Raw genomic sequence first — 22,425 nt, 5'->3', positions numbered from 1 at the left:
GGGGCGCTTCATTTACGATCAATATAAGTTTACTGATTTCCGACAGGAAGAGCGGGCGAAACTGCGTGTACCGAAAGAATATTTGGTCGTATCAGAAATATATTTGAAGCAAAGCTGTCCGGAATATTTCGCCGCGGAGGAAAAGCTCCGAGCGTCCCGGTAATGCCAACCGGATATTTTGTAGATGGATAAAGAAACAACATGGCTTACGCGAAAGGAGATGCGAAGGAAAAGAAACCACAGACGATGTTGCGAAATTAAATATTCAAATTGAAAGAGTGAAAAGAAGAAGAAGAAGAAGAAGGGGATGAGAGCATGAATTCTCTGGATTGTCGTCGACGCACGCACAAATTAGAAAAGAGATAAAAATGCCCGGAGGTACGCTTCGTTCTGTCACTGACAGTTTCGGATGATTAGGTTATGAAATTAGGTTAGGATTGGTATTATGCTCGACGCGCCTTAGCAGACGACGCGGCCAAATCGCGAACTTCGAACCGCCAGCTTTTGGCTGCAACTGCCAGAGGCTGAATAAATCGAGTTGAGTGTAAATTTGCGAGGGCCGTAATTGAGAGGAATGAATATTGATAATAATGTTGAAATTCGTGAAGACAAATTTGTTTTTAACTTACCATAAAAAAAAAAAAAAAAAATTGCACGCGTCTCGGATTTTACAAATGCTTTCTTTTCATCGTACTAAACATAGTCACCGAAAAATGTAAGGGCAGTTGTCGTCAGAAAATTTTGAATCGTTTCTTTTTCTTTTTTTCGTATTCCGTTACTAAAATCTCTTCTAAACATTTTGGCGCAAGAATAACTGAAAAATTCGCAAAATTTAGCTCAGGAAGACTAGAAAGGCTTTGACAGCTGAAATTGTGATGAAAATTCAATTCGGCTCTACAAATGAACGAAAAAACATACGCAAATTCTGTTGTTCATAAGCTGTTTGTCATATTTTGGTTGGTGAAAATCAGTGGTACACGTAAAACAAATATTGATAATGAAGAAAGATTTGGGCGTTGAAGACAACACGCGTTTTTCTCTGAATAACGTTTTTATTAGTTTTGCCACGATGACTCAGGAACGCTGTAAGATATCGCCTTGTTTTTGTTTCCAAAATGGAGATATCAACTTTCTCTAGAAAGTGGAACAAGGTCTATGTTGAAAAAAATTCATTAGCGTTGTTATTAAAACAAGTCTCATTCATTTGTCCATGTTTTTCAAATTTCAGCCGCCATTTCTTTAATTTTCATGCAATTTCAAAAAATTTAGATCCGGTCTGTGGAAGAACATTCCTTGAAGAGAATGGCGCTTGAAAATTGGCGAAAACTCTAGCCTTTCACTCGGAATCATGGCAATAAGGTAGCACCGCATAAAACACGTATCTCCCTTGAATGTTTATATTTTTTAAATTTGAACCATTGAATTTTATAGCCAAAACTCCAATACAAGCTTTATGAAAAAGAAAATTTATGTACGTTGTTTCGGTTCTTCACAAATGCCACTTGAATTTCATCCCATCTTCGGCCTATTTTCGCTATTTATGTCCCTCAAGGATATCTCAGTTTTGAAATCAGTAAAAAAAAATTTTCATGCCAGCCCTTTCGTGTGAGAAATTTTTTGGCGAAAAATTGCAAGAATCTCTGAGAAGAGCAAAATCTGAAAAAGTCCCTTTTTTGCACCACCCTAATTGTTACACGATATCATACATGAGCACAAATTTCCCGCAACGGAAAAATCAGTTTTACGAGATTCGAGCCTGCAACTCGCGTCTCATCTTGTGACATTACACAAAAGGGCCTCGCCTCCTGTGGCAATATACAGGCACCCCTAGGACACGTTCTACGTTTAGGAATACACACGAGACTGATCGACCATAAGCGGCAGCTCGCTCAATTTACTCTACTCCGTGGAGTCGAATAAAATCTGAAAATATCTCGGGGATTTCTCGGCTATAGAATGTCTGATATTTTGTATGGATGTACCGACGTCAATTCGGCATCGATTTTCTCCTGAATACAAAATGATGAAAGATTCACGAAAATTACAAAAGAACGAACGTTTGAGCGATTTTTTAAGACAACCGAGAAAAGTGATCCGTTGTCGAACAATTTTATTTTCATTCGAAATTCCTAGGTATAGTAATTTTTAAAACTATAACACATAAACTATAGCTCACATTATCGATTTATACAAATATCGTGAACCAATTTTCGAATGAATTTACTCATTTCCCATTTTACGAGGATTGAAGGACACCGTTTATCCAATTTAGAAAACGTGATATTTTTGATTTGACGGAGGATTCTTTGAAAATACAATCGATGACTGAAAACATCGGTATTTGAACAAACTCTATACAGGAGTGTTAATGTATTTTGCAAACAATTCTGCGGTGAGGCTGAAAAAAAGATTCTTTCCATTAAAGTAACAGTGCTGTTTTCTTCCAGACAAAATGATTCCCAGATCACTTTAAGCGTATCGACGTTGCGCCTGAAGCGTGACGACAAACTCAAAAACCGTATTATCTATCTGAACGCGCATCGAGTTTGCATAAAAAAACATTGAATACCACATGCAGGAATGAATCGTCCAAATATCAGGATGCTTACGCTTCTACTTTGAAGATTGTCGCTTGAAAAAGTAACGCATACAAATTTTGCCATTTGTGCTGCCCCCGTGAGGGAAACGAAATATTCGTCTCATTGTTGCCAATTTTCGATGAGGACCGATACTCTCAACGTGAGACAGATGCATACATTTCCACTGAGGAATGCCAATATTTCGTCCGTATCCGGAATCCCGTGAGATTTTATTGACAATGAGACGCGAAAAGGTTTTGCCTGGGTGAGTCTTTGTGTGAATTCCATGTACACTTGACGAGATTTAATCCGTCACCGACAGTCTGAACAATTCTTGAATGGGGTGACGTAAGGACCTAACCTAACGTAACCTAACTTATCCAACCCTAACCTAACCTAACCAAACCTAATCTAACCTATCCAATCCTAACCTAACTTAACCAAAACCTAACCTAACCTAATCTATCCAATCCTAACCTAAACTGATTTAACCGAAACCTAACCCAACCGTTTTTTTCAACCGTTAGGTCTTGTTTATGCAGTATTTTACGCCTTAACCATCAATGATCGTCTGTATCTCCACTTATTATTATCGGCATGGCGATTGTAAATTATAGGTTCAAAGTTTTTAGAAGACAGTTCTTTTTTTCTCCGAATTTGCAACGCGTGTATGTTGATGTCGATATAGAAATTATTCCGTGTTTATGCACCCCAAATTAGAGTCATTTTTCCGTCTTTTCATTCTAGGCTCGTTTTTTTTTTTTCAACATCTCGCTTCTATGTAGAGTAAAGTTATTACAAGTAGTCCGAAAATGAAAGGTTGAATATTTAATTGATCTCAACGTTTTTAGGAAAAGAGAATGATCTCCGACTATTTTCTTACAAACGTTTCGTTGTTTTTTTGTCCTCGAACAATTTTTCGATCCACGTTATCTAGAGAAAAAATAAACCGATTTCGACTCAATTGACGCGATTTTTTTAAACTCGAATTTGATCGGATATCATCGAAATTTGATTTAACCGTTTCCAAGTAATTCGCAAAAGTTACCATTTCTTTTTCCGATGATATCTGAAAAATGGATTTAGAAATTATGATGAGATTTGAAGCAACGATTTGGATCAATTTAATTTACAGTCGATAAAATTTTGATAAAAATCGACTGATAATCAGCCAATCCTGATTTCTTTGCGAAGGTGAGAAATTTTAACGATTTTTACGAGATTGTCCGTTAAGGCAGAATTAAGTTAGAAAAGTGTACGCATATTACAGATTTTTTTATACGTACATCAGAAAATGAGGAGAGCGGAGATTTGGCTGCGCGAAAAGTATAATACAGCACACTTACCTTAAAAGCTTGAAGGGCAAAAGTGTCGGTAATTTGAGAACAATTTTTACGACACGGTAATTTGCGCCACGAGTTGACGAGACAGATTAAGGCTTGTGCGGGGGTGTCGAAACCAACGTTAAGTATGAAAAAGAAATTTCACAACCTTTCAAGGCGAGTGAGATGTAAATTAAACATAAAAAAAATTGAGAAGTGGACGATCAGTGGCTCAGTCACATTTTCATTATTCTCCTCGGACAAACTCGATTCCAAACTAACTCAAATTTGGTGGAATTTGAAACCAAGTTGGACGCTTCGACTTTCGGATATTGAAAACCGAGACTTAAGGTCATTTAGTATTCCTGCCTTTACCGACCGAGCAGACTCGCCCTTTTTCTTCCCATACTAAATAAACGAATGATTAATGAATTCTTTTCAAGATTTTTTTCATCTCTCTCTCTCTCTCTCTCTCTCTCTCTCTCTCTTTAGATTCCAAATTCACTAAGCTATGAAAGAATGTTCTCTGGAAACATTCGAGATACTTGGTATAAAATTCTTCAAACAGACTTGAGCCAACGTGGTCAAAGGTAATGATAATTACAACGGTAATAATTAATCGCGACTGGTACAACGGTGCCAGCATTTAACGAGATTATTACGACAGCTGATCGTGCTTAAATTCAATTCAAACGACAATCTCGTTCGGAAGATCCAATTTATTTTTCTTGACCGAGTATCAAACGAAAGCGGATGAAATTCATTTGGCAAAAAATTTTCAACCCTGGTTCGATATTTTTCCAGCATTCCCGTATCCCTTATATTCGACGCAATTTCACGTAGCTTTCTATGTTCGTTCACACGTGTATGAATTTTAAATTTAATCATTTGCATCTACTTTGCTCCGAATGTCTTTTCAGCAAGTATTGGAAAAATATTGACAGACACCATTGAACTTTGTCAGAATCGCCATTTAATTGCAATTGTTTACAGTCCTTTTTTTTTTGTGCACTTCATCCAACGATTAATTTTTCATCTTGGTCGGTGATTTGTTATTCATCCGTTACGAAACGATGGCGGATTTCTATAACAGCTTGCAAAGATCCGAGTGAAAATTGTTAATTCAAACTGAAATAAGTTGTAAATGAAGTTAAAGAATTTTTGCTCGCAGTTATTACAATGAATTTGAACCGTAATATATCGCGATTAATCAGGTCTCGAAAAGGCTCGCGAAGTTTATTTCGCCGACTTAAAATCGAACAGGGAACGTGCTTTGATGTTGTGTAAATTACCATCGTAAAACCTTTGAAGGAAAGTTCGAAAAATCACCACGATTCGCTCAATTAGGGCGGCCAATTTGAAACGTATAAAAAACCTCACACGTGCGGAACAACATCAAAGGATGATCTACAAACGATCAATTACGGTGCAGAAATTTTACTCTCTTTTTCGTTATTATCATCATTATTGAAGTTTCTTTTTTTTATTCTCTCCTTCCATAGTTGTATAAATTTTCGGCGTTGCCATCCGAGAGAAATGCCGAAAAAGACCTCGCTTTTTTTTTCTTTTTTTTTCAACGGCGAAGAAGTACAGAGAGTTTTAGATAAAAGGCGTAACAAGTCAAAGGCTGATATTTCGTCGAACGAAAAAAAAGGGCAGAAAACGGAGGGGACGAAGACTATATGTACGTACCTGCCACTTGGCAAGAGAGCAAATTACCTCCTTTGAAGATGCGAAACCGAATCGAAACCCTGCGATCGTCGTCAGACGCGACTGAATGGCTCGGAACGTTTTTACATCATTCACATTCGAACGGGGGTTTCGTCACATCGATGATCGCATCCTTCGACGACGACGTTCCGCTTTCGAGACATATGTTTAATGTGTAATCGACGGAAAACCATTGCGAGACGATATCGAGACGACAGTCACTTACTTGACGTTTGTTAGGGTGCTCTCGTTGATAGGGTTGTTTTAACAATTTTTATGCTTCCAGGGGGTTAAACTCTTTCGAATTGACGAAAACGAATTCACGGAAAATTTCAGCTCTCTCCGCTTTGCGAGCGAAGTATCTTGCGGAAATAACGTGGGGAAAACTTTTTTTGGATCTTTGAAATTTTATAAATCGTTGACGAATATAACGAAAATAATGAAAAATACATATTTTTTTTTAGAGAATTGTGAATTGTGGTCACAATATCAATTGAGATTGAAATTTTTCAAATTTTTTTCAGAGTTACACCGATCGATACCAGTGGCAAATAATTATTGATTTTTGTTTATTATATAACGAGATTTTGCAATAATGTAACTACACGAATCTATTTTAAGTTTTGTAGCCTACAAGAAATATGCTGTATATTTTATAACACGATCGTTCATTTCGTAGCTACATTCGGCAGAATGGTAATTTTACATAAATTAAACTTTGAACGTTAATTAACGTACGAACGCTCTCATTTACGAATTTTATACATCAGAGCGTTTTTTTGTTTTTTTTTTGTAGAGAGTTCGATTCTCCACGAAAATATGTATTTTCCATTATTGTCTGCATATTCGTCAACGACTTATAAAATTTCAAATTTGAACCAAGAATACATAACAGAAGATTAGCAAGATACATGAAACGCAATTTTGTGAAATTTTTTAAAAAAATTTTCGGCCCTCTTCTCGTTGAGAAAGAAAGTTGTAAAATTGTGGAAAGTCATTTTTAACCAAGGTAATATTTCTGACCCCGCTGTCCGTTTCGCGTTCAGTTTTTTCATTGGCAATAATTTTAGTGTGCGTTCAAATTTCAAGTTAGGTTGTACGGAGAATAAAGACTTTTCGCTAATTAAATTACTAAACTCGAAAGGACTGTGTGGCGAACTGCGGGAAAGGTCGTACAGTGAAAATTGCGTTATAACAAAATTCCCCTGAGTATTCTTTAAAAATCCTCGACCCCCTACCCACATGGAAAATAAAAGGTCCGTAGAAATTTGAATAAAAGCCTTTTATTTCACCGCATAAATTCTTCAGCCTCAGTCGCTGCTTAAACATCATATCTTTCAAGTGTTACCGCGATATATGTGATATCATGACTGTGAAAAACCTTCTGGGTTACAATTGAGACGCTTCATCTCACATAATTCAGTTTCGCTTGAAAATAAATTAAAACAAAGAACAAGGAAAAGCGACAATTATTCAGTATTGCCAAAACGTATGTAATCAACAAGAAAATAATGTAACAATTCTTTTGAGGAAGAATTGAATTCTAGTCAACTTGTTATTTATCGTAATTCGTGTTAAATTTGCGGTAACAGATTTGGAGAAAGAAGATTGATAAACGAATCACGTGACGTAATACCGTCAGAATTATGAAGGCGACGTGAAAATGTCAAAATATTTCGAAAGAACGGGAAAAAGAAAAATTTTTGTTTTTTGGAAAGCTGAGATTTTTTTACACTCAAAAAACTTATTATTTAAAAAAAGAAAACTGATGGTAGCAAAAAAAAACCCCAAAAAAAAAAATAAGTAAAACAAGAATTATAAAACTATATGGAATACCCCGTACAATTAATAACTTGGAAAATAAAAGGGAAAAAAGTTTAAAATAATTTAGAAAGTTGTTTTTCGATGAGGATTGGTGGCTCAGAAAAAAAAAAAAAAATGCAAGAAGATTTGAGGGGATGAGACTGGATCTGACGTCTAGAATTGGTAGTCTTGCTCATATAATATATATATAGTATATATATACATCTACTGTCGCGAGAAAGACTCTCGTTATTACAAGACGCTGGTCGCCTCACCTTTTCATTTTTTTCATATCCTTTCTTCTCTATTCTTCTCTTTCTTACACCTAAGCCGGTACAGGATGATTCAGACACGATATAAAGAACTGGAGTTTCAGAGGTACATAATTCTTCACTTTGTAAAAATTGAATGATAAAATTTCCTCACTGTTGATCCGCATTTGCCATACTTGGAATGAAAACATAAAAGATAACTTGATAGTTTGTGTCAGGGATACGGAAAGAAACGTTTCTTTCTCCTACACTTTGAGCCACATTCTTGCAGTAGCCCGAAAAGTAAGGTTTCTAAAAATTTTGAAATTTTAAAATATTTTCGAGACCTGCTTTCGTTACCATTTTCTACTTTACTTGAGAATCTGAAACACTCATCAAGATGAAAATTATATAAACAAGCTTTTAGGATGTACTTTTGCACAATTTGTCTGCCAAGAGCAAAAATCTTCCGTCGTTTGGAAAAAACGAAGATGTAAACCACTGCGGACAGCTTTTTTTATTGGAAAACTGAAAGGATTCGTCGATCAGCATTGTCTGATATAATTTTACTCCCAAATTTGGTTACCGACTGTGCTCGTACCGACAGTCGGTAATCTATTATCGACCGTCTCTCACCATAAATCAACGATCTATCGCGCTCAGATGCTTTTGAGTGTTTTCTCCTATCCAACAATGAACGACGAGGAAAAAGACGTTGTATTCTTAAGTTATCGTTTCCATTACTGCCTCATTTTCCTTTTGGTTAGTTATGCACATCTCCGTTTGTAATCACAATCAGTTATAAGATTCATTTCAAATCACTGAATAATTAACTATGATTAATTAAATACAGTTCGGAAGAATTAATTTTCTCAATTGTAAAGAAATTTACTCAAATCTAATATCACTGCTTGAAAGAAAAAAAAAAAAAAAAACTGCGCGCTCTTTCTTATGACCACGTGACAATTTTCATACTCAAAACATTGGTACAATTATTAATCATTTTCTTTGAGTAAGAATTATTAAAAAAAAAAATAATAAAATAATTCAATGCCGCGTGATTTGAACTTTAAAAAATCTTCCCTTCCAAGAATCCCAATATTTCGCATCTCTCATTCTTCATCGATGAATTTTGAAACAGCCTCTATAACACGGCAGACAATATTACACGTGCTTGGTACACGCGGTTGCGTTTCACCCCATTTTCAATGTCTCCCGCTGCGGGGCTTAGATCAAAGTATTATTAGCGACCAGCTATAAATTCGCGATCGGTATCCCACATCGTCTGCAACCCTTTTTCATCCCCCGTCGTGACCTCGGCCTGCAGCCAACGACGTCGATAATAAAATTTCCTTGTCGACGGGGTCAGGAGGTATTGTTTCACCAAACTCTGAGACGAGTAGATACACATTACTCACCTTATCTCTATAAAATGATCCATCGTCTCTCCAGACACCAAAATTTTCCACCAACTGATGGACTTCGAACATTTTTATTTTCTACTATTTCACATTTTATTTCGGGCAATTTTCGAAAAAAGTGAAACACGCATTTCTCTCGGTTATATGGAGCATTCCATGCCAAATTTATCAACTTTTTACCTTTTTATTCCGTATGCAACTGTTTTTGAGTTATCCATATTTACAGCTTTTTTTTTTTTGAAAACTTTTACATTTCCTTAATCTTATCATTTTGAGATTCAGACCCACGATGAATTCATGTTTTCCATTTTTATTCGTCACTTTGAGAACTTTGGATTTGTGAAAAAATTAGGGCAAAACAACTTTAAAAACTTCTCAAACTTCTCAAGTATCTTTTACTCTCCATGACAAGCACATTCGAATTAACTGAGGAGTGATGGTGATTTTTGGTAAAGTTTTTCGGAATTGCAAAACAGCTTATTGAATGGTAAAAAAAATAAATGTCATCTATTGCATAATTTTAACGTACCTACTTGTTATAGAATCCAGAATGAATTCGAGTTCTTTTTACAAATTTAAAATCAATTAAACCTAGATGATTCTAGCGAATGCGACTCCTCTAATTGCTGGAAAAAAGATTTCGTTGTTGAACCGATCGTAAAATGTTTTCATCTAAACGAGAATACTTCAAGAATTTTTCGACCATTTCAAAAAGGTTGAATTGGAAAAAGATTTGAATATTCATTACTTTGGAACTATTCCAAAGACGATTCATAAAAATATATCCAACAATGAACGTTAATGACAAGATTCAATATTGAAAAATAAATAACAATTTTCGTTACCTTGATAATTCAATAATTCATAATAATTCACATTCACAAGTTCATAATCTTATAACTTGATTATACTTTTGCTAAGAAATTTTTGTACTTTTCAGGTACTCTAAAATCAATCTTAACTTCCTCGAAGGTATGTAAAAATAAAACTTGTTAAAATATAACCCAGACATTTCAGATTCGGCTAATATCAACTATAACGAAACTCTGTGGCAACTCGGTAAACAGAATAATTATAGAATCGCGTGCAGGGTGATTTGCGAGTAAAACAGTAATAATTATCGTATTACGATAGTTGAAAAGTTTCCAAAGTATGCGGCCTGTAATTAATTCCACGACAATGGGAATCAGGGTAGCGGCGAAGATTTTTTTTTTTTTTCTTTCATTTTAATAAAAGAGGGGTTGAAAATGTGAAACAAATCATACCGAGTTATTCCGACGTCCCTCACAAAACGCCACGAAAGTTCACAAAGGAACATAATGGTCGCCCTTCTTACAGTAACAACAATTCGTAGAGAGGCCAAATGGCGGAACGGGGGGGGGGTTTAAACGTTATACAATTTCAACTGCGCTCATTTCTGCCCCCATCGTTCCCCGACATGAAGAACGTTCAGCGGCTCTGAAGACGCGGAAAAAGCTCGCCCTGCATAGTACATTACATGCTATATACATGTACATAGATTATCCATGTACACGGGGATGTCGGTGTGCATTGTGCCTTGGTATTTACATTACATATGGGGCCTTCCCTGCCAACTTTGCCAAAAGTTGACCATGAAATATTTTTATTTCGTCGAGGATTTTTTTTTCCTCCGTAAGTATAACCCCTTGAGAACGTTGCGAAAAAAATTCTCAAATTTTTCAATCACTCGTGTTTACCCTGTGAATTTTTTCGAAACCCATCGCAAAAATCACCCGGATCAATTTTTATGAAAGAAGGAAAAAAAAAAATAAATAAATAAATGAATGAGTAAAAGAATAAAAAACACATTCCGTTTTCAAAATAAAATAACTTCACGGAAGATTCAGAATGGAAGGACGTTTCTTTCTATTCCTTTTATCATTTATTTGTTCGCTTTTTTTTGACCGCGATTGCTTGCGAGTGTAGAAAGTAGCCTCGAATTTTTTCACATTTATCCAAACAGCCCCGATTTTTTTTTAACCCCCGCCCCTGAAACACAATTTTTTTTTTTTTTTGAAAATGTAAAAATTTTCTGAAATCCGTAATTGTGCGTACAATACTTGAAGCTATCACCCATAGAGGGCAGATTTTCTTGACAATTTTTAGTATCTACCCAAAATGAGCTGTTTTCGAATGTTTTGGAAATTTTTCGACGCTCAAATCGTGTAAATCACCGGAAAAAAAAATCTACCCGCTACTGCCGATAGTTTAAAATGTTCTTCACACGATGACAGATTTTTGAGAATTTTTTCATAGTCGAAAAAAAAAAAAATTGTGTGTATTCGTTAATTTGTATTTCTTCAATTAAGGACTGTTCGGAAAAATGTAAAAAAAATTTTTAGGTGCTTTTTAGACTCAACGTAATTACAGAAAAAATAATAATCCGAGAGAATTATGGTCCCGGATTCGTACACTTCAAATGGAATGCCCCATATATATGTGTATATGTTCCGGATCTTCTCTCCCTGCGGTTTAAAGCACTGAATCTTTCAATATTTAGTTATGCTCTTCGGAACGCGGAGCTCGATTTATGTACCCGGCGCATTTCGTTTCTCATGTAGGTATTCAAGAGGAGGATAACCTACGATTTTTATACCGTGTCAATTCGGCACTGCATTATAATGTATGTCTGTACTCAACATAGTTGGAAAATAAAGATTAGCCTTTTTCACGAAAACTCGAAAAGTTCTCAAAAATCTGAAATTTCATTCCAATCATTTCGATACCCGTCCCATGATGTGACAAATTTTTTTCGATTGTTTTTAAAACTTTTAAGATTTTGAAAAAAACAAAACACCATGTTTCAACGTTTTTAAAATCCTCAAAAATATTATGAAAAATTCGGTGTTCAATTCCGGATCTTTTGACGCTGGAACACAAAATTTTTGGTAACTTGTTTCACAATTTGTGGAACGTTAAGATGTGGTATTTTGTTTTTTTAAAACCTTGCAAGTGATAAAAACTTGATCGGCATAAAGTTTAAGAATTTGGACATTTTTTTGAATTTTTTGAAAATGTCTGATTTTGAGATTTTGTAAAAAACAGACGGTTGGAGGGAAAAATTGTAAAAAAAAAAAAAAACCGAGAACTGCATATTTGAGATCGAAGAATGGTACGAAAAATCGTGAAGCGAATAAAATATGGCGAAGGAAAATCATTGGTCAAGTTTACATGGAAAGCGCCAAGTTTAAATTGCCTCGGGTTACTTTGTGTAACATTTAGTATAAATTGGCGTCACTTATCGGACTTGGAATTATTTACATACTGATAGATTTTTTTAAACGAAGCTGCGTTTTTCATACACCGGGACAATATCTTGAAAGTTGAAAATCAACGGCGCATGCGCGAGTTTTATCGGCTGTTCGCGCAGGCTGGCCATCACGAGTTTCAGCCGTCAAACTCTGTTTCTGGCGGCGATTGTAGTTGATACGAATTTTCGAGGTTAGAATCTGAAATAATTGAGGCGGTGACTCGGAAAGGTTTGGGAAGCATTTGTTCTTGGGTCGGAAAGTTGATTCTTCAAAGAACGATCGGAATTTAATGCTTATGCTCATTGAAAATTCAAACTTACACATTTTGCGTACGTTGGCCGGCCTGCATCGCAGACAAAAATATCGCCGCGGGAAGATTACGCCGACCAATGGGATTGAATTATTTGGCGCATGCGCGGTTGATTTTCAAGTTTCAAGAGATTGTCCCGGTATGCAAACGACGTATAAATTTAAGTAAGGAATACATCAGTTGAAAGCTCAATATCGTCGCTGTGCAACCGCATGTATACGATATATATATATATTGTTTCGAAAGTAGTTTACCCACAGAAGTTGGTCGAAGTTGGAATTATTGCGAGTCGATTCCCGCACGCAAAACGTATATAAGGTATAAACCACCCTCTGAAATTGAATTACTAGCATAACTGGGGCTCGGTGAACAAAGCGAAGAATGAATTCAGCTCTGCGTGTGGGCTCACATGTTCACAGCGAAGTTGGGTGACGCCGTTTTATTACTCGAGTCGTTGAGATAAGCCCTTCTGCAACCCTTTCCACCATTACCTTGTGACGCTCGGAAACTTTGCCCCGTTATCAATATTACGAGTTTTGTTTAAAATAGGAAAAGAAAAAAAAAAAAAAAAAAAAGGAACAAAAAAATGAAAAGAAGGAAAGAAATTTCCTTCACTTCGAAAAGTAGTTTCTTTTTCTTTTTCCTTCTCTTTATCCTCCTCCCCTATTCCTCTCACTTCGTTTTCCAAACTTTCTACTCTATCAATTCAACTTTCTACTCTGGCTCGATTAAATCGATCCGATCATGAATATTCGGGAGCACATTTTCCGCGGTCAAACTATGCAACATTTAACGACAATGTCTGCGGGTCCTCTTGTACGGCTACTTGAACGACGCGAATTTTTGCTATCGGATACTTTGCGACGGGTGGTTGTAAAATGTCGCTCAACTTCTGTTTAATGTAGCCAATCTGAGGATGTATTGATCAGGTACATCATTTTGGTAAGGAAGTATCGATTTAAAATATTGCACAAAAATGCTGTGCTCCAGACAAATATCAAATGTAAATCGCCACTGATTAGTAATTGATATAATTCATAAGCTTACGTGTTGCCAAATTTGGATTTAAAAAAAAAGAAGAAACAAAAAAAAAAAACTGTGAGTAAACATTGAATTATACCGTCTCATATATATTTGTCAATTTTTCTTCGCGGCTTTATCCAGTTAATAAATAAAATTTTTTGCGCGATGTGTTTAGTTTTGTTGAAATGGAATTGGAAAAATAATAGCCTTGCAGATGTAGGCGAAAGATTTATGTGACTGATCAATGCTACTTTTTACCCTCTTACTCTTAAAAGGGATAAATTTTTGCATGGTAAGAATTTTGTCGCACAATTTTCCTTGGAACCGATTTACTTTCACGGTTCAAAATGGAATATCCTATACATCTGTTGGCGCGATTTGAAATTACTTGGAACAAATTGATTTTACGTCGAGCACAGACAAGTTTGCTGCATTCACATCGCTGATATGCAACGGTACCGAATATTTTTCAGTTTTCTCTGAATTTCATTCTCTTTTTACATCTGCAACGTCGCGTTGGACGGAGGTGTTTTCGTCGTTCCATTTGCATAAATGTGTTGGTACAAAAAAGACGAGGAAAACTGAGGCGTTTCGTAAATCGCGGACTTACATCTTCGATGGAGCAGAATTCGGACGCGAAGACGTGCGAAAGAAAAAAGAAAAAAAAAACATTAGATATCAATCCGGAAACGTTTCCTATCTCATGCCTGTAGAAATTCGAGGAAACGAAATTATCGGAAGATTGAGTGAAAATTTTGGTAATTTCAAGCTGATGAAAAACGATCCTTCTCAGCTGTCACCAAAAGTAAGGACAAATTTTTTTCCATACCCGATTTAACGATTTGGAGATGTTTGATTTTTTGAATGCGGTAGTAATTTATGAATGAAAGTTGATTTACGATTTTATTTATTTATTTAACCCCAATAAAGATAACGTAAGTAAACTTGCGGACGTAATCAAAGTTGCTTGTTTTGCAGACTTGGTGCGAGAGAAATTGAAAAAAAAAAATACCGACTAAAGGTAGCATCAGTTATAATAAAAATTTTGCATTTCTTCAAACGTGCCGTATATAATTAACAAATAACCATCGAAAGATTCAACATAAATTATGAATAATATATAATTATAAAAAATATAGTAAAATTGAGTAATTTTATTAAACAGAGTTAATATCCTTCTGGAATTAATTAATTAAACGGCGATTTTTCATTCCGGGCCGCTTTAAATCGGTGAAAAATTTAGTTGACTCGTCCGGTTATAGTCGTGGGATTATCGAGAATTGTCGACTAAATAAAACGACTCGTGGCAAAGTGACATTTAACGAATGGATATTGTTCACCCGCTTTACAGCGATTCGAGATGAAAAATCGCTACCCGAGCTTTTGATTACGATATTTATTTATGTAGGTTGTATTTTCTTGTTTTTTTTTCGCATTTCCAAGAAAACTACAGAATTTATGAACGCATTAATTCGACTCAGACTGAGTTATAAAATCGGCAAAAGAGCACTGATTTTCATTCGACGAACCTCTTTAAGAGGTGATTCTAGAATAGACTTTGGATTTTTTACCTCATTTGCTAGAATTTTTTTCTAAAATTTTTTTTTAGAATTTTGGGATTCGGATTCTTGTGGTTAATAATACAGAATTTGAACTATATTTCAAAAAATAGTTATTAGAAAATATAGCAAAATTTTGACTACATGCGTAATAACGTAAAAAGTGCGTTTCTTTAAATGTTTTGACGTGATTTTTGAAGTTCCAGTTGTCCTAAACAGAAAATTCAAAAGATTGCTAAGATATATGAATATGGCTATGGTCTTAACCAAAATCATGTCAATATTGTAAAAATTCGAAATTTTGCATAACCTTTGAGCCAAAGTATCATTTTTTCACGTTTTTTTAACTGTATTTTTCTCCCTCAATAATTTTAAAAATTTAGAATGAGATGATACTAAATCAAATCGTAGCCATACTTATACATTTTGATAATCTTCTTATAATTTTTTTTTAGGACAACTGAAACTTCAAAAATTATGTCAAACAGCATAAAACAAACTTTTTGCATTATTATGCCTACAGCTGCCATTTTGTAATATTTTGCAATAAATTTTTTTTCGAAGGATAGGTAATATTCAATATCAACAACCATAGTAACCCGAATTCCAAAATTCATTGTAGAATTTTAGAAAAAAATTCTATAAAATGAAGTGAAAAACAAGAGTTCGCGTTAGAATCCTTCATTTAAACTGCAAAATTGTGAATTTTAGATTTGCATCAGCGTGAAACGTGCAGTTTTTGCGTTGTTTGCATTGAAATCAATATTGCAATATGTGGTATTTTATTTTCACAGCACCTCGACACGCAGGAACAGACTGCAAAAACGCGTCGGAACGGAATCCTCTATAAATACTTGGCGAAACTGTCAGGGTGTAAAATTTGTGCGACTGCGAAATCCTTAAGGATGTACCAAACGTACAGTCCAGTCAAAGAGCTGTGAGGACAGAAATATTACGTAAGCAAAATTTGGAAAACGCAATTGAAATTCATCGAGTTCGATTTTGTTGAAACAATATTCCCGTGGAACAAAAACTTTATTGTAAAAAAAAACAACATAAATTTCACCTACAATATCATAATTATTAACGATTTAGAAAAGATCCCAGTATTAAATCAGTTCTCTGATGAAAAATTCATTTCTGACGAACGATTCCAATGAAATAGAGTTTGTTTTGATCGTAAATGAATTCCCTACAATTCATCAAATTCATTTAATTTTCTATCACGTTTTTTGATCGATAACAAAGAAACAAGAAAGAAAACATTATTAGTGAAACCGTTATGAGTCATGAATGCCTTTGTTTAAAAATAATCTACCGTTTTTCAAATTCCAATTTGACAGATACTCAGAGAATTCATTTACCAACGAAGTGAACCATAATATTCATTAAAATCGATCAAGAGATGCGATTCTTTCATTGTAGGAATGATTTGATAATGGGATCTCTTTAGAATCGTCAAAATTTCTGCCATTTTAGATGATATTTTTGGATTTAACCCTTTCAGTCACACATTTTACAATTCAATATTTTGACCTGTATTTTGTTACTTGGGAGGATTTGGGATCGCTGACCATGAATCTGAAGTCAAAATTTGATAACTTCCAAATCCAAAATGGCTGTTCCAATATGGCGGATTTAAGATCGAAAAAACTATCAAAATTCGATGATTCTGGCCGAAACTTGTTACTCAGGGGTTTTTGGGATCACTGATCATGAATCTGAAGTCGGAATTTCATAATATCTGAATCCAAAAATAGTGGATCCAATACGGTGGATGTAAGGTCGAAAAAACTATTGAAATTCGATGATTCTGGCCAAAACTTGTTACTTGGGGGCTCTTGGGATTGCTGATCATGAATCTGAAGTCAAAATTTGATAACTTCCAAATCCAAAATGGCTGTTCCAATATGGCGGATTTGAAATCGAAAAAACTATCAAAATTCGATGATTCTGGCCGAAACTTGTTACTCAAGGGTTTTTGGGATCACTGATCATGAATCTGAAGTTGGAATTTCATAATATCTGAATCCAAAAATAGTGGATCCAATACGGTGGATGTAAGGTCGAAAAAACTATTGAAATTCGATGATTCTGGCCAAAACTTGTTACTTGGGGGCTCTTGGGATTGCTGATCATGAATCTGAAGTCAAAATTTGATAACTTCCAAATCCAAAATGGCTGTTCCAATATGGCGGATTTGAAATCGAAAAAACTATCAAAATTCGATGATTCTGGCCGAAACTTGTTACTCGGGGTTTTTTGGGGTTACACTAAGTAACAAAGATCATTCGAAGTTGCAAATAAACTGTGACAAGACAAGGACATGAGGATTTTTGAGGTGGGTTAAAAAAATAGGTTATAAAGAAAGTTTTGAAAATTCTGTTTAACTGGAAGATTGTTTCAACCAAATTCAACCCGATCAACTTCAGTGCGACGTTCGAACCTTCGTCACATTATATTTCTGCCCTCACAGCTTTTTGGCCGGACTGTACGTTTGATACATCCTTAACGCGTTTCCGGCTAGCAGTAGAAGCCCGGGAAAACCGACGCGCGTGCGTTATATGTGCACCCGAATATACATACCTGTGTAACATATGTACCAGCATACGTCCTGCCAAATTTACTAGCGGCAAAGGCGAGACACCTAAAGCTCGGTTTCCTGAAATTATTATAGCCCAGGTTGCTGCACACTTACGCGTTTCATCCGAGTCCAACAGCGGAACGAAATTGAAACTCCCTGCACCGGAATAAGGGATTTACGCGAGTAACAATTCGCATTTTCATCCAAGTACCCGTTACACGCTTTTCGAGATTTTGCTGAGTAGGCGCATCTTGTCTCCGAATTGCGAAACTCGCAAAGCCGGACGAAAAGCTCGACTCATTTGTCAATTTTTACAACTACGAACACTTGAGCTCGAAATAACAAAATTTAAAACGGCAAATCCGGTCTGGCGAACGTGCTAATTTTAAAAACGTTCGAACGAATGGGATTTTGCCAAGGATTATAATAGAATATCCGCCAGAAGCATGTTTCGAGTCAATGGACTCGAAATTGCGATTTTCGAAGTCGAAACTACGAGATCTAAATAAAACGACAACCCTTCAACTTCTCATCGTATATTTTGAAGCTAGTTTTCAACTTTTTCACTCTCAAAGTGAGATTTTGAATTCACAATCAAAGTCAGTTTTCTAATTTTCCAGTTCCATTAGAATTCCATAGAAATTGGCGAATCCCACATCATACGTACGGATCGGGAAAAAATCGTCCACTCCGTCTTTCAAGCTTGTACAAAGTTCCAACAAACGAGACCTGAAAGTGTGATTCATCCAAATTTCTAAAACCGTTGAAACGTGAGATCGAAAAAATCTACGAAAACATCGATGACACAAGTTGATCGATATTTTTCGGCGCGTTCGCGTTCTCGGAAGAAGACAGAACAGAATTTCTTTTACCGAGTTCATTCGAGACCCGAAAACGTCAAGGGGATTTATTTTCAGATCAGACTCAGCAAGGAAAAGGAAGGAGGAAGAAAAAACCAACAGAGCGAGTGGCGAAAGTGAAAGGTTGTGAATATCGATGAATTTTTGGTGAGAAAATCGAAGGTTTTATTCCCTAGGGGAAAAGTCTGGCGTCTCGGGGGCTGGAAACTTTGTCAACCGGTATTTTGTACCCGCGAGTCAAAACAAGTCACAAACGAGTCACAGTCAAATTAAGATCCCGAAGGAAATTGAAGAAACGAGATGTACGGTAGCTCCTCAAAGTTTTCGGGTGAAAATTTAGTTCGGCTAACTTTTTCACACCTTCTCTGTCTACTTTTTACACCTGTACCAAAACTAAGAGCTGACATTCTCCAGGCATTGTTGGAAATTTTTTTTCCGTGCAAGGAATTCCAAAAGATCCTGGCGTCCAGTGGCCGGATCTCATGTTTCTTTACTGCTCAACGGAAATTAAACGCGTATCGATTTCTGGATGTAATTCCAACCCGTTTGAATGAGAGGTTGGGAAATAGAAGAAAAAAAAATGTTTCTCAAATCACCAACGACATTATTTTCACCAATGATACACCGAATACGAACGAAACTATGTGACAGAAATCATTCTGAACGAATTCGAATGATCCAAAAACTGAGACACCAACAGTTTGAGAAAAAATTTTATTATCAAGACTTTTCAAGTGATCAAACTTTGGGGGTCTTTGATCTCATTCTAATGTATTCTTATTTTTTTTTTTTTAATCAATTTAAAAATGATTCCATGTATATTTTGATTAAGTAACATTCCGTTTCAAACACTGTTCATAATTGAATTGATTTCTATGATAAAATATTGTAAGCGTGATTTGATCAAGTTCAAAATTATCTTGAATAGATTTAACAATGTTGGGTACGAGATTGATTTACCCGATGAAAAAATAGCTAAGGTTGAAGTTCGTAACGTGAAAAAACAGAACGATAAATGTTTCGGAAAAATATTGAAATTCAGTAAACTATACATGTATATATAATAAAATAAATTGCATTTATATTTCACAGAATTACCTTTTTCAGAGTAAATACTGGAATCGCAAAATAATGATTTCAATTCAAACCTCGTAGAAACGAGACTTTAATGACACACCATTCGAAGTAATTTCATTATTCGAAACAGTTCGTGCGTTGTTAAAGTATATGAAATTCGTAGTTGAGTGGCGTATAGTGGAGTCGTAAAAGGCACCGCGATCCATATCGGCACTCCTGCAAGATCTTACATACGTACATACCTCCTGTACATATATAATACGAACGTAGTGAAGTCAGCAGTATTTGAGAAAAACAGAAGAAAAATATACGAAGAGCGAGATAGAAACGGAAATGAAGTAAAAAGGTGGAATCTTTACTGCGAAAGTTGGCTGTCACCGACTCGCGATCCGTTCAAACCGCGTTGCGAACATTCGGGTTTTCTTTTTTCAGGAAAAACCAACCAGCACCGGAGACCTCGAGTAGAAAAATCGGCGAACCGAAGCCGAAGAAGAAAAAGGGGAAGAAAATATCGTTCAAAAGCATGCGAGGCAGTTAAAGTAACCGCTTTTCCTCTCCAAGCTGCGCAGATATGTCAGACGCGACGAGAATCGGTGAGTCTCCGCAACGTTTCAACCGAAACGAAATTTATAACAGCGGAGTTGAAATTTCTAATTCCATTTACTGTACAGTGTCTGTGATTATTCTCATTTTCTAACGATATAATCGGAAAATATGCAGATTCTGTGTAGGTACACAAAATGAAAATGAGTTTTGTATATCTGTGATCTGAAAATCTGGTACATTTTATCCTGTTCTTTTTTATCATAGTCACGTAAACCATACACATCTTTTTTCTTTTTTTCTTTTGTAAATATCGTGTTGATTTGACATTTGGTGCAAAGATATTTTAGCCTTACTCAAGTGAAAAAATGTAGTAAGCAAATTTAATTTTTCGATAACCGGAAAATTGGGTATTGACGACACTTAGTTTTAGTCACTTGTGACAAAGAGGGACTCCAAAATCGGCCCCTATTTTTGAACCCAATATAACTTCTGAACCAAAAAAGACAAATGAACGAAACGAGATTCAAAATCAATTTTTTTTTTTCAAGAGTTTACCCCCTATCAACCCCTAAAAATGGAAAAAACTACCCCTATAATGGGATGTGAAGTTTTAAATAATTTAAAGCGTAGATAAAGTATTTTTTAAGCATTTATTACCTACGTCAGTTATCAATACTCCAAACCCTGAAAGTTCGAAAACTACCCTCATCGGGGGGTGGAAAGCAATTCATGACCAACAACATTTATGATATGGTATTAAATTGTATTTTGTCATTATAATATAGTAACTAACTTATTATACGTCAACGCGCCCCAATACTTAAAAATCAAAAACTACCCCTATTAAGGGATGGAAAGTACAGTATGTCCAAAAAATATATAAAATAGCACTGAATATTTTTTCATCATTACAGTATAACACCTACATCGTTATACTTACTCAACCCGCCTCAACTCTTAAAAATTCAAAAACTACCCCTATAAAGGAATGAAAATAGTGCATATGAAAAATAATTAAAAAGTATTTTATCTACCTCCCTGGTATACAATTACAATTTAATACTATATCACAAATGTTGTTGGTCACGAATTGTTTTCCACCCCCTGATAAGGGTAGTTTTTGAACTTTTAGGGTTTAGAGTGATGATGAGTTAGTATAACTGACGTAGGTAATAAATATTTAAAAAATACTTTATCTACGCTTTAGTCATTTAAAACTTCACACCCCATTTTAGGGGTAGTTTTTCCATTTTTAGGGGTTGATAGGGAGTAAACTGACAGAAAATTCGGATACAGCATAGAATAACGATTATTTTGAATATTGTTTCGTTCATTTATCTCTTTCGGTTCAGAATTTATGTTGGGCTCAAAAATAGGAGCCGATTTTGGGGTCCCTCTTTTCCAGTGATTCCAGCGGTATTTACACCGTTGTTGGAATGTCTGAATATTTGACAGCTTTGACAAATGTAATTTTCCTCGGTGTGGGATGGAAACCGAACCTACGATTCCCGTCGAAACCGAATCCGAATTGCACGACTGCAGCTGCCGCGATAATAGGCGCAAATAATTACCCTTCCGAACTGCAGAGGACTGTAATTACCATCCGAGTCCGTCGGCCGCAAAGTCTTACGATTGCAGCGCCGCCTGGTGCAGGAAAACTTTAAATGCCTCGTTGAAAGACGAGGCGACCGTTATCTCTGCACCAAAGTTTGTCAACCATTCGTAATTCGCGCAGGAAGCCGAAGCTATCTTTGCCGGTGATATTATTGCCTTACCTGACCTGCAACTTCCGACGATTCGATGAAACGTGAGATTAGCGAAAACGCGACGTTGCCTCTACCGTGCTGCCATCTTCAATTTTCATTCGTATAGATATATTGGGGCCGCTTACCATCCACGATATCCGTTTTAAAAATCTCCCCGGACAAAATTCCCCCTGCGGAATTTTATATTTTCACCCGGATCTTGATCGAATCGTCAAAATCACAAATTTAATCTATATTTGCTTTTTTATTTTTTTTTTTTTTTTGTCACGGATGATTTTGTCCTGAGCTTTTATCGGAACGATGACAAATGAACAGGCGTCAGTTGGTTCATTATTTTCACTA

At 35.7% G+C, this 22,425-nt stretch overlaps 1 protein-coding gene across 2 annotated transcripts in view; it reads right to left on the bottom strand.

Moving 5' to 3' along the window:
- LOC124223139 (defective proboscis extension response 1) overlaps window positions 1-22,425 on the bottom strand; it is a 377,291-nt gene that overhangs the window by 163,084 nt on the left and 191,782 nt on the right. The window lies entirely within an intron of this gene.

The sequence above is a fragment of the Neodiprion pinetum genome, chromosome 7, assembly GCF_021155775.2.
Source record: "Neodiprion pinetum isolate iyNeoPine1 chromosome 7, iyNeoPine1.2, whole genome shotgun sequence".
Lineage (NCBI taxonomy): Eukaryota > Metazoa > Arthropoda > Insecta > Hymenoptera > Diprionidae > Neodiprion > Neodiprion pinetum.
This window is presented reverse-complemented; position numbering and strand designations above follow the sequence as displayed.